General features: G+C 45.4%; 1 long non-coding RNA gene across 1 annotated transcript in view; it reads right to left on the bottom strand.

Annotated features, from left to right (window-relative positions):
* The window catches only part of LOC116095391, a 42,813-nt gene extending 31,959 nt beyond the window's left edge, over positions 1-10,854 (bottom strand). Inside the window, exon 1 of the long non-coding RNA XR_004120585.1 lies at positions 10,692-10,854. This is a non-coding gene — a long non-coding RNA (uncharacterized LOC116095391). The remainder of the gene's footprint in view (positions 1-10,691) is intronic.
* Positions 10,855-11,271: the final 417 nt, after the last annotated feature.

The raw sequence follows: 11,271 nt of genomic DNA, 5'->3' as shown, positions 1-11,271 counted from the left end.
TCTCTCTCTCTCTCTCTCTCTCTCTCTCTCTCTCTCTCTCTCTCTCAGAGCCTCTTTTCCCCTGCATTCCCAGAGCCTGGCAAGGCTGCTGTGAGTCACTTATGGGAGAACTCACAGCGACAAGCCCACACAGAGACTGACACTCTCCTCCAGAAAGCTTCCAGAAGCCTCTGCCTGCTGGGTTCTCCTCTGCTGAGTGGACTGCTCAGTGTCGCCTTTACTCAGAGTTTTTCTAACCCCCTTTCTTGTGATGGCAAGGGCACGGACTTCCCACCTCCCTTACACACACACACCCTCTCCTTACCTGGCCCATCCCAGCCAAACTTGTAGTTTCATAACCTTGAAGACCCCATATTCTCTCTGCTTCCTGGGACCTCTTTGGAGTCCAGATGTGTGTATTTGCCTGAACATTTTCTCCAGGCATCTCAAAGCTAAAATGCAATTTTATCCCATTCTCTCAATCAGACAAGCACAGAAATGGCAAACCCTCCACTCTGCCTACTTTTCCTTGGTGTGCGAATGACAGCACTGGGTGAAGGCCTCCTGGCCTGTCTCTGTTTCTAAAGCCCTTAGATTCTACCTTTCCAGTTCCACCACCTCAGGAGAGCCACCATACTCCATCCTCCCTCCCTTAGGCCATGGCAGCAGACCCCACCCAATCCTGATTGACTGAAATCTCCACCAAAGCCTCTGAGGCTGTGCCATCAGGTGTGAGGAGGAGGGAAAGATGAAATGTGTCAGCTCAGCAGGTCTGGGCACAAGTCCAGGCTCAAGGTGGTGGCAGGACTCTGGGCACTTCCCCTTGGCCTCTCTGGCTTCAGGTCCCTCATCTGTCCAGAGCAGAGCTGCCTCCAGACCTCTCAGAGGCCTCCAAGCCTGAATTCTATAATCTCAGGAACTTACACTCATCCTGGAGGATGTGTCCAGCTACACCTCTGCAGAAAAGTATTCCTAGAGATGAGGAATGTTAAGACTTTGCAACAGTTTCTGTTCCAGAAACAGCGTGTGCAGAATGTTCCTGGCCAGGACAGTGGTACCAAGGAGGAGCAGAAGCCTGTCTGCCAGCAGCAGACTGAGACGTGGCTGAGTGGCCAGCAAGCTGAGAGAGAAGGGGGTCTGGAACAGCTCATGTTCTGTTTGAAAAGGAGGTTTTAGGGATGTGCGTCTCACTCTGGATTTTAATGACTTTTCTAAATGTAACAGGGGCAGTGTGGGTGGGACAGATAAAGACAAGAGGGTTTGTGTCATGAAAAGAGAGAAGGAAGAAGAAAGTGACAAAGGCAGGGCAGGTCAGGATGGAGCTGCTAAGCATCCCAGCAGCCTTCAGGGCAGGCTGGTCCCAGGGGTTGGGGGGGTGGGAGGTAAAAGGTTGAGTTAACCCTTAAGAATTCTGTAGCGAAGCATAGTAGTGCACACTTGGGCAGCATTCAGGAAGCAGAGACAGGCAGATATCTGTGAGTTCAAGGCCAGCCTGGTCTACAGAATGAATTCTTATCTTGGAAAAAAAAAAGCAGAAAGCAAAAGCAAAGCTAACAAGAATATTACGAACCAGCTGGGCGGTGGTGGCACATGCCTTTAATCCCAACACTTGGGAGGCAGAGGCAGGCAGATTTCTGAGTTCAACGCCAGCCTGGTCTACAGAGTGAGTTCCAGGACAGCCAGAGCTACACAGAGAAACCCTGTCTCGAAAAACCAAAAAAAAAAAAAAAAAAAAAAAAAAAAAAAATACTACAAACCAGAGAGTGTAGTTGAGAGGCAAATTTCATTGTAAAATCTGAAAAGTCTTGCTATATATAATACACATCCATTGGTTAGCCCAATAGGCCTCATTTCTGACAGGGATGTCTTGCCTCAGATTTGAGGCTACTGTCTGCAATGAACTGAAGTGTTTTTGATGTGCATATAAAGTTTTCTAATCTTACAGCGACATAGTGGAGAAATTATAGAAAAATGAATTTTCAATATTTTTCTACCATCTCTCTTCAAGCACATAATCATCAAATTAGTTCATCTTTGGACTGCCTTGGGTTAGAATGTTTGATTTTAAAAATTTCCGTTTGAGTTGCTGACTTGAGCTTCATAAAAAAAAAATCATTAAAAGAATTTTGACTTAAGATTAGGACAAATTTTCCAGCAACTTCTGAAATGACCCTGAACTTATGTCTTTCCTTTGTTTTATGTATTTATTCAAAGTAGCATTATCTACATGAAAGACTACAAAATCAAAATATCAGCTAACTGTGAGAAAAACAGTAAAAATGCCCTACCCTACAGGATTAAAAATTGAGCCAAGATTTAATTCCTATTTAAAAACAAGTAAAGCACACATCTATCTCATTAATATGCAAATTTATATGTCCCCTGGAGAAGCAGAAGCAGGCAGATTTCTGGCCACCCAGTCTAGCTGGGCCAGTAAGCTACAAATTCAGTGATGCAATTTCAGAAAATAAGATGTAATGTAACCAGAAAAGACACCCAACCTCAACTTCTGGCCTCAACACTCACAGACACACACACACACACACACACACATGCACACACACATGCACACACACATACACACATGCATGTAACTGCATACACACACATACACAGATGCATGTAACTGCACACACACACACATACACAGGCATGCACCTGTACCCCCACACACACAAACATAGGCCCATGTATGCATGTAACTGCACACACACACATACACCACACACACATACATTTTATCAGATTTTCAAGAAAGCTGAGTGGAATAAGTCTAAGAAGCCTTACTAGGCGCCTTTCACTACACTCCTGAGGAGGCTCACAGGACAGAGCAATGAGCTGCTGGACCCAAAGCAGCCCAGGCTCAGCAACCAATGTCAAATCCTGACAGGTCAATTGATGCTTTGGCTGACTCCCCAGTGAGCTTATCACCAGACACAGCACAACCTTATGTCCCTGTTCCTCGGGGGTCCCTCTTATTTCCTGGGCCCTGTTCCCTAACCCACTTGCCAGTGTTGGGGATGTGTTAGTCCTTTCTGACCCCTAAGTGCCTACCCAGTCCAGAACCAGAGTCTGTGTCAGAGACAGACAATACATGCATATGGTGGGCTCTTCCACAAATGTCAGCTCATGGCACACCCATGCCATTCCAGAAGTCTGTCTCCAATGAGGCAGAAAACACTTACTAGCTTCTTAATATGAGCCAGGCTCTATCTCTGTTGATATATTTACAGCAGTCTGTCGTTTATCTGTAAGGGATATGTGCCAAGACTCCAATGGATGCCTGAAGTCTCAGATAGCTCTTAGCCCTCTGCACGCTGTGTATTACTACACATTCAAACCTATGGTAAAGTTTAATTTATAAACTAAGCAGAAGAGACTATGAAGTTAATAATAATAATAACAATAATAAGACAAAGAAATTATTGCAATCACAGAATGGAGTCATCTGAATAGAGTCATCCCCTCTCAGACTATCTTGGTTCCTGGTGCACTATAGGAATAGTTGGGGATCATGATCAGTGTTAAAAATAGAAACTGAAGAAGTTAAATGTATTGGCAAGGGGGGGGGACTGTTGAACACAGGTATTGTAGATCTTAATCTACAACTGAGGATGCTGAAATTGAACAGGAATGGAAAACCTATCCGAAGGGTCAGGATTTGGATCCAAGTAGAGCTGATTTATAAACACACTGATAGTCTGTCTCCTCAAGCAATAACAGACTCAGTGTCTCTGGGATTCAGGATGAAATTAGGGCAGCACCTCTTTTGAAATTTCAAATGAAGTATGATGGCAGGTCCTTCAAAAAGCATGGCCATATGGGCCATAGGTAGGGAGTGGAGAAGGAGAAACTTAAAGACAGGGAGAGCAGTTCTGAGACTATGGTATTGACTAGACACAAACACTCAAGATGGCTGTGTGGGAGCAGTGGCAGGAGGTGCCACATAGTGGGCACTTCCACGCTGAGAGGAGAACGGGACCTGTAGAGTGGGAGGTGGGGGAAGAGAGCTCAGTGAGGGGTACGTTTGCGAGCATCCCTAGATAACTGAGGAAAGGCACAGATAAGTTAAAAGAGAGTACAAGAAGGGACAGTGTCAAGAACAGCCGGAAGGACCAATAGGGTCACACGCATTATAAGAGTGCTACCACCTTCTGACTGACTTCAAAGCCCACTCCATGAGTTGGATCCTTACGTGACACTTCTAAAGTGGCCAAGAACCTGAGACTAGATAGGTTATGGGCCTAGAGGAAAACCTAACAGTATTATTCTGCTAAAAGAATATAGTAATAAAATTTCCCTGAATGACACTTCCATAGAATACACATCCACAGAATACACATAGAATGACACATCCATAGAATACAATAGCTCTCAAAACCTGCCAGAGAAGCTTCTTCCTGCAGTAGATGGGAACTACCATAGAGACCCACAACTGGGCAATGTGCAGAGTGAGGGAGAGATTGGGGCACTCAGGCCTAAATGGGACAACTCTATCAACCCTCACCTTGCAAGGCTCAGGGCTTTATATGGAAGAGGAGTCAGAAAGAGTATAGGAGTCAGAGGCACTGAATGACTCCAAGGATATAGCATCTTCCAGACACAACAAGACCTGCAGACGTATGAACACACAGAGCCTGTGTCTTTGTATACAAGACCTACACAGGTTCAAACCAAGACAGAATCCCAGTGTTGTGAAGGGAAAGTGAACACAAAGTCCCACCCCTACTCAAGAAGCTATTTGCAATTGATACCTACTGGGGAGAGGAAATCAGTTTTCTCCAACAGAGTGACACTGGGAGTATCAACCACACAGCATGGCAGGCCCCATGCCCAGGAATAATTGGCCAACACAAAATGGACTCCATGGGTTTTTTTGTGTACTTTTAATTTTCTTTTTGTTTTATTGTCTTTCTTTTTATTTGTTTGTCTGTTTTGGTTTTCACTTTTTGTTGTTTTTTTTTAATGTTTTTCCTGATTCCTTCTCTTTCTTTCTTCTTGCCCCCTCACTCTCTCGCATTCTCTCTCTTGCATTCTCTCTCTCTCTTTCTCTCTCTCTCTCTCTCTCTCTCTCTCTCTCTTTTTCTCTCCCTACCTACATACTATCTATGTCTCTCTCTCTCTTTATGAGAGAGAAAGAAAGAGAACATAAAGTTGGATAGGAAGAACCTAGGAGGAGTTGGGGAAGGAGAAAATATTATCAAAATATATAGCATGGCAAAAATTAAAAAAAAACTAGACAGATTAATAGATCTGTTCTGGACTCTCTGAGCTCAAGGTTCACACAGGCTATCAGACACAAATGTGCCCTCCTCCACTAAAGAGCAGAGCTACAAGTCAGACTTGGAAGTTGCCAGTCTGGGGCTCTAGGAATCCCATATGCTGCAGTCTGTGAGATCGTTCAGGAAGACTGGATGATAAACTAGGCAGACAGCCATGAAGCCCTCAGAGTCCCTGCAGAGGAGAGTGGGCTGCAAGAGAAGAACCACCCAAGGGGCCTGTAAGGAAAGGGGAGAGCTGGGGAGAAAGGAAGCAAGACGGCTAGGAAACAAATTAAAGTGAGAAGTGCCTCACTGTGACAAATGGAGGGGAAAAGAGTGTGTCCATTGGATCTAGCTAGATAGCCAGATCTGACCATCTGTGCCACAGCTCTGACAGAATACCATTAGAACAGTGGTGATGGAGAAAGATCATCCTACTGGAAATTCCTAGAACCTCATCTAAACACTGCTTTGGACATGATTCACCAGCCTGGGCCAAGGAAGCTCCTATGAAATCTCCATCATCCAGACCCAGAATCCCATGCCACTCTCCATAGCTGTTTTCAGCATCCATCTCTGTGTTAGGATGATCTCTGTCCCCCACCCCCAAAAGGTTCTTCTGCCTACATTCTGCCCAACTTTGTGAGTAAACCTATCTGGTCAAAGGCAAAGACCACTCTTCTCATTAGGTACAGGGAGGGAAAGCTTGGTTCAAATCTGTTCTGTGTTTCTCTATCTGTAGATGAAGACCAAGATGCCATGCAAAACAGACTCACAAGAGCTTGGCTGTATTGGTTGAGGAGACTATCACTCTCTTGGTGAGCTCAAGTTATCTCGGACCTTTAGAACAGTACAGGGAAGGACATTTGCTCTTACCTAAGCTTTGCTGGGAGTGGACTTTAGGGGCCTGTAAAGTAGGACATGAGGTTAACTGGAGTTTCCAAGGGTAAGGAAGAGTCACCAAAACCAGCTATTGCCATTGGTTTGAACTGAGTCATGAGTCATTGTGGCAACTACTGCAACTGACACTTTCTTTGGCCTCCCCAAACTCCAGAATAGAGTTCAGTAGATACGGCTCATTGGTGGCCCTTGCCACCTGGTATATGGCCACCAGACAGCGCATGCCAGAGTCTTTCTGATTTCTACAGTACTCACCATGGGTGGTGCCAGTCTCTCGAATTGTCTGGAGACACTTTTGATTGTCACAGCACAGGAAGGGTGTGCCATCAACACGTAATGGCTAACAGCTGGCTAAACCTCCTATAATTCACCTGACAGCCCTTCACCAAGGAGCTACCTCTGTCTAAGCATCAGAGATGCTGAGACCGAGCAACCTTCCTGGCAGTATTGAGACCCAGTGCCTGCAATGGCTTCCTTTCCTTCCTTGTCTCCTTCCCCGGGATTCTGCTGGGCTCTCCTGGGATTGTTCCAAAGTGAGCCACTTGTGCTCAGATCATTACCGCTGTCTGTGCTGCTCAGAAGTTGGGAACGAGACCACACCATGAAGTTAAATACACTTTCGACATTGTTAGAAAATAAAATGTGAAGCCCGAGTGCACATGATGCAAGCCTGTCTTCTTCACAAGACACCCATCCTGGGCTCTATGCCCAACCCTCCTTTTCACTTTTTCTTTCGAAAACTTTCATTAAGTTTCTCAGACTAACCTTGAGCCTGTGGTCTTGCTTCCGCCTCTCTAGTGACTGAGAGAATCACACATGGCTCATGGAATACATTATAATCAACCCTGAATAGAGCAGAAACCAAATCCGAATAGAGTCACCTCATCCTGTGTCCTGAGGTGACTATGAGGCCTCAGGCTGGAAGTGATGAGTAGGGCCTCTTTGAGAAGACCTCATCCCAGATTAAAACCACCCGACCCAGCACCCTGCTTTTTTCCCCATCCCAATGAGAGACTTCCAAGACAGAAAGGGAGCTGCAAAGCAAACAAAAACTATTGCAGAGCATTGACAGGGTCCCTAAATCCCAGAGCAGCACCTCCCTGTCACTTCATCTTGGTGGCACAGAACTAAATGGCTGCACATGGGTGGAGTGTGAAGGGAAGTTTCTGCTTGTGTCACAGCCAGAGGTTTGCATCTGCTTACAGTTACAGGATGTATCACTCCTGAGAACTTCCCCTGTTGTGCTCAGAGAAACAAAAAGGAAAGGGAGAGAAAGAAAAGGTATTAAATTGCTGGCTATATTTGATCTATATTTTTTCTCCTGGGTTATTTCATTATATCCTCTCTGACATGCCATTAAAAAGAAAACCCTACATATACAAGCAATAGATTTTTTAAAAAGAAATAAGAAAAAACTTAATATATTGAACAACCCAACATATACAATTGGAAAGCAGTAACCAGATCCCCTGCTCTGGCAGGCTGTAAACTGGGCTAGGGATGAACATTGTTTTTCTTTTGGTCATTCTGCCAAGTTAGAAAGGAAGCTGGAGATTAGAGCGAAATATTTAAATCAAAAATGAATCCTTCAATGAAAGTCGCTTGATCCCCTTCCTTTCCAGCCCTGCCTTCCTTCCCCCTGTTGGAAGCATATTTCTCTATGAAAAGAAGTGGTGTATTGTAGAACAGAAGGAATAGAAGGGAGACAGCCCAGTGGGAGGCACATCCATCTCATCCTTTAAAAGTGAGAGATAAACGACCTAAGGTCTTTCCCCAATCAAATGCTTTTTCTGTACATTCTCAGAATAAATGGCACCGTTTTCCCTGGGGAGCAAAGAGCAACAGGCTGGCCCCCTCTTCTCTCACTGGGTGTAGCCATGCTAACCAAGTACGTAGACCCTAGAACATGGGTCAGCATGGGAAGAATGGACAGATCTACATGCCAAGACAATACAATATTCTTCAAAACTCAAGCAAGACCTTGGCTTTTCCTAATGGCTCCATCATAAGAGACAGTGTTTTGGTTTCTTGAAATTGTCCTCAGATTCACATAAGAGAAGCCTTGATGGTTGAGGTAATGCAAGTGTAATCAGAGAAAGAATGCAAGAAAGGAGAAGGCAGGAACAGAAAGCCATGTCTGATAGCCAGGTGTCTCTAGCATTGCAAGTTCAATGTCTGTCTTCAAAAGGATCCTGTCTGGTCTTTGAAGAGCAGGTTCAGGTGGCCCCTTTAGTGCTGAGCCCAATTCATGTGTGTTTAAAAACAATACAACACAAATAGTGGACTGGGCTTTAGGATCCCGGGCCCTATTTATTAGAAGCATAGTTCAAAAACATATGGGAGTAAAAATCAGCCCAACATAATTCTAGAAGAACATTGGCAAACAGAAGGAAGAGGGGCTGTCATCCTCAGGACTGGCCACATTGTTTCATCAGTACTGACTCATGTTTGTGACTGTTTTGAAAAACCAATCTACTGATGCTTTTTTGACATCCTATACAAACGCTAGTAATGTGGTACCAAAAACAGTCATGGATTATCTATAGGGTCATGCAAGATATAAAAACTAAAAGACACGTTGATGGTATTCATAACTGTATGGGGGTGTAGAATAATGGTTTCGTTCTCCAGTGGCAAGAGTGAATTGTCTTTTGCATTCGCATACTTAGGTGTTTTGAGAGTGGAAAAAAATTGCAAAGCCCAATGTGTATCCTCATCTTTCTCTCCAGTCTCTCTAGCTTCTAGCGTCACTATTCTGTGGCCTCAACACATCCTGAAGCAGATCTTGCATCAGAAGTGAGCTGGTCCATCACACTTCCCTTTTCCTAGTATAAGACTCATGTACCACCCGCATAAGCAACTTGAAAGCCTGCTAGCCCCCTGGTGTATTTTAGGAAGATTTTAATAGGGGAAAACCACAGCAGCATCAAGTGGTCCTTGCCCGGCTCACCTGGGGACACCCACCGGTGGACACCTTTTCTGCGCTATACTTTGCTCACCTGTAGTGTGACGGTAGCGGAAGGAAGCCTCTCACTGCGGCAGCTCAGTGTTCACTCACTTTGAGCCTCCCCGTGACCCTGCTAGTGTCCGCTGAGTAAGGACTCAGTATCTTCCCTAGCATTTTGATGTTTCTGCTCCATTCTACCTGTGTGCCTCATAGCTGGCCACTCACACAGAACCCACTCATTAAAACTACTCCACTTTGACCTGACCCACCAATGCCTGCACAAAAGAAATATCCTCATGCATCCAGCAGCAGGATTAGAGAAGTCCCTAGCAAATATTTTTGGTGGCGAAAAAGGCAAGAGTCTTTCTTTTCCTCCGTCTCAACAGAGACTGCTGCTCGAGGGTGTGTTTAGGGTACAGAAGGAGAGAGAGGCTTGTTAATTTTAAAGCCACATAGCATGTTTGGCTAAGACTGTGACTCCATTTGTGTATTTCAACCACGTAAAATACACCCTGGGATTTTGGACTGAGAAAAATAGCCATATAAGGAGAAAACACGGCATTCCCTATAGCCGCTCTTGTAAAACACTCCATGATTTAACCCTCTGCTCCGACAGATCCAAGCTTCTGCACTTCACAACTGCAAACAATCAGATTCTTGGGAGGAATACTGCCTGTGACCTGCATCACTGGGCACAAAGATCACAAACAAACCCTGACAGGTCACATTCAGGGCATCGTGACCGCCCGAAGCCCCACAGCCACCGGCTCCCTCAGCCACCGGCTCCCTCAGCCACGGGCCATTCTGAAACAGGCACCAAAACAACTCTAAGGCCTCATTAATCCTCTCCTTTAAGAACACAGGATTTGGGGGTCTGTCTCCATCTTCTAGGTGACAGGCCATCAATCTGCAGAATTCCTCCACGAGGGAGGTGCAGGAGGAGGAAAGGGGACTCCAGGAGCAGCAGCCAGAGGCAGAATTGGGCCAACTGGGGCTACCTCCAGCTCTGTACCCACAGCCTGCAAGTACCATGTGTGCCTGGCCAAGGGGGCCTCTGGGCTATGCAGAGGAAGGGTTGCAGAGCAAAGAGCTGACAGCTACCTCTCTGGCCTGCTAAACAGTTCTTCTGATGGCAAGATGTTGAGGTTTCAAGAGGTTCTCAGAGATTCAGAAAGGCTCTGAGAGGTTCCAACGTCCCTCACATGTAACAGATGACCTATGATTGGGAATATATGGCAGATACTGCCTATTTCCTTCTGTCATCTAGTCTAATCTTTCTGATGGTAAAAAGGACATTCTCAAACACCCTCAGAAGCACATGGACACCCAAGAAGGAAGAAAATGGTGTCCAGCTGGAAACAGTATTTCCCAACTCCCATACTGCTCAGTGTCAGAGTGGCCATATGACCTATTTCCAATTAATGGCGTAACAGTGAAAGTGATGTGCGCAAATTCTAGGTCAGATGTTATAAAAGAAAGTAGCTGTTTGTCCTTTCCTTGCGTGGGCTGGATGCAGATGTGAAAAGCACAATGAGATAAATACTCTAGGCTGATGGAGCAAAATGAAGGGAAGCCTGCTGGCTTTATGAAGCAGTGCCACCTACCTGCCAGGTGCCGCAGGCCTGCCAGGAAATGCTCCCCGCAGAGGAATAAACAATCTCATCTCAACAGTGGCATTTCTCAGTGTCTTCATGACAGCAGTTTAGCCTGTGTCCTAACTAATGCATGTGACTTTCTGCTGCCTCAGCTATGCACGGAATCTTGAGGCCGTGCTAGCTCACACTAATTTAAAAAGCAGAAGAGGGAAAAATCGTAGCTGAGTTACCTAAGAGTCAGCAGTATTCCCAGGCTCAGATGGCCCCTCCCTCCCTCCCTGAGTCCTGGTTGGGTGACAGTGAAGGTCACAGAGCCCAGCTTCCTCCCCCATAGAAGAGTGTCCTAAAGAAAGTGTACCTTCACAGACAGAATGCCAGGAACAAGGGTTCCTGCCCCCTGCTGGAACCAGAAACTCGTCATTGTCATTCATAAACTGACATATTCTAAGTATCTTCCTCCTCAATGATTTTTTTCTAAATGTGTTACCTCTCTGAGGCAGAGATGTTAAAGCATAGAGTTGCAATCTGACACTTCTTCCCTCGATTCTGTACACACTTAGTTCTATGACACAATTAGGTTGAGTACAAA

The sequence above is a fragment of the Mastomys coucha genome, unplaced genomic scaffold, assembly GCF_008632895.1.
Source record: "Mastomys coucha isolate ucsf_1 unplaced genomic scaffold, UCSF_Mcou_1 pScaffold18, whole genome shotgun sequence".
NCBI lineage: Eukaryota > Metazoa > Chordata > Mammalia > Rodentia > Muridae > Mastomys > Mastomys coucha.
Note: the sequence above shows the minus strand (reverse complement) of the source record. Positions and strands in the feature narration are given on the sequence as shown.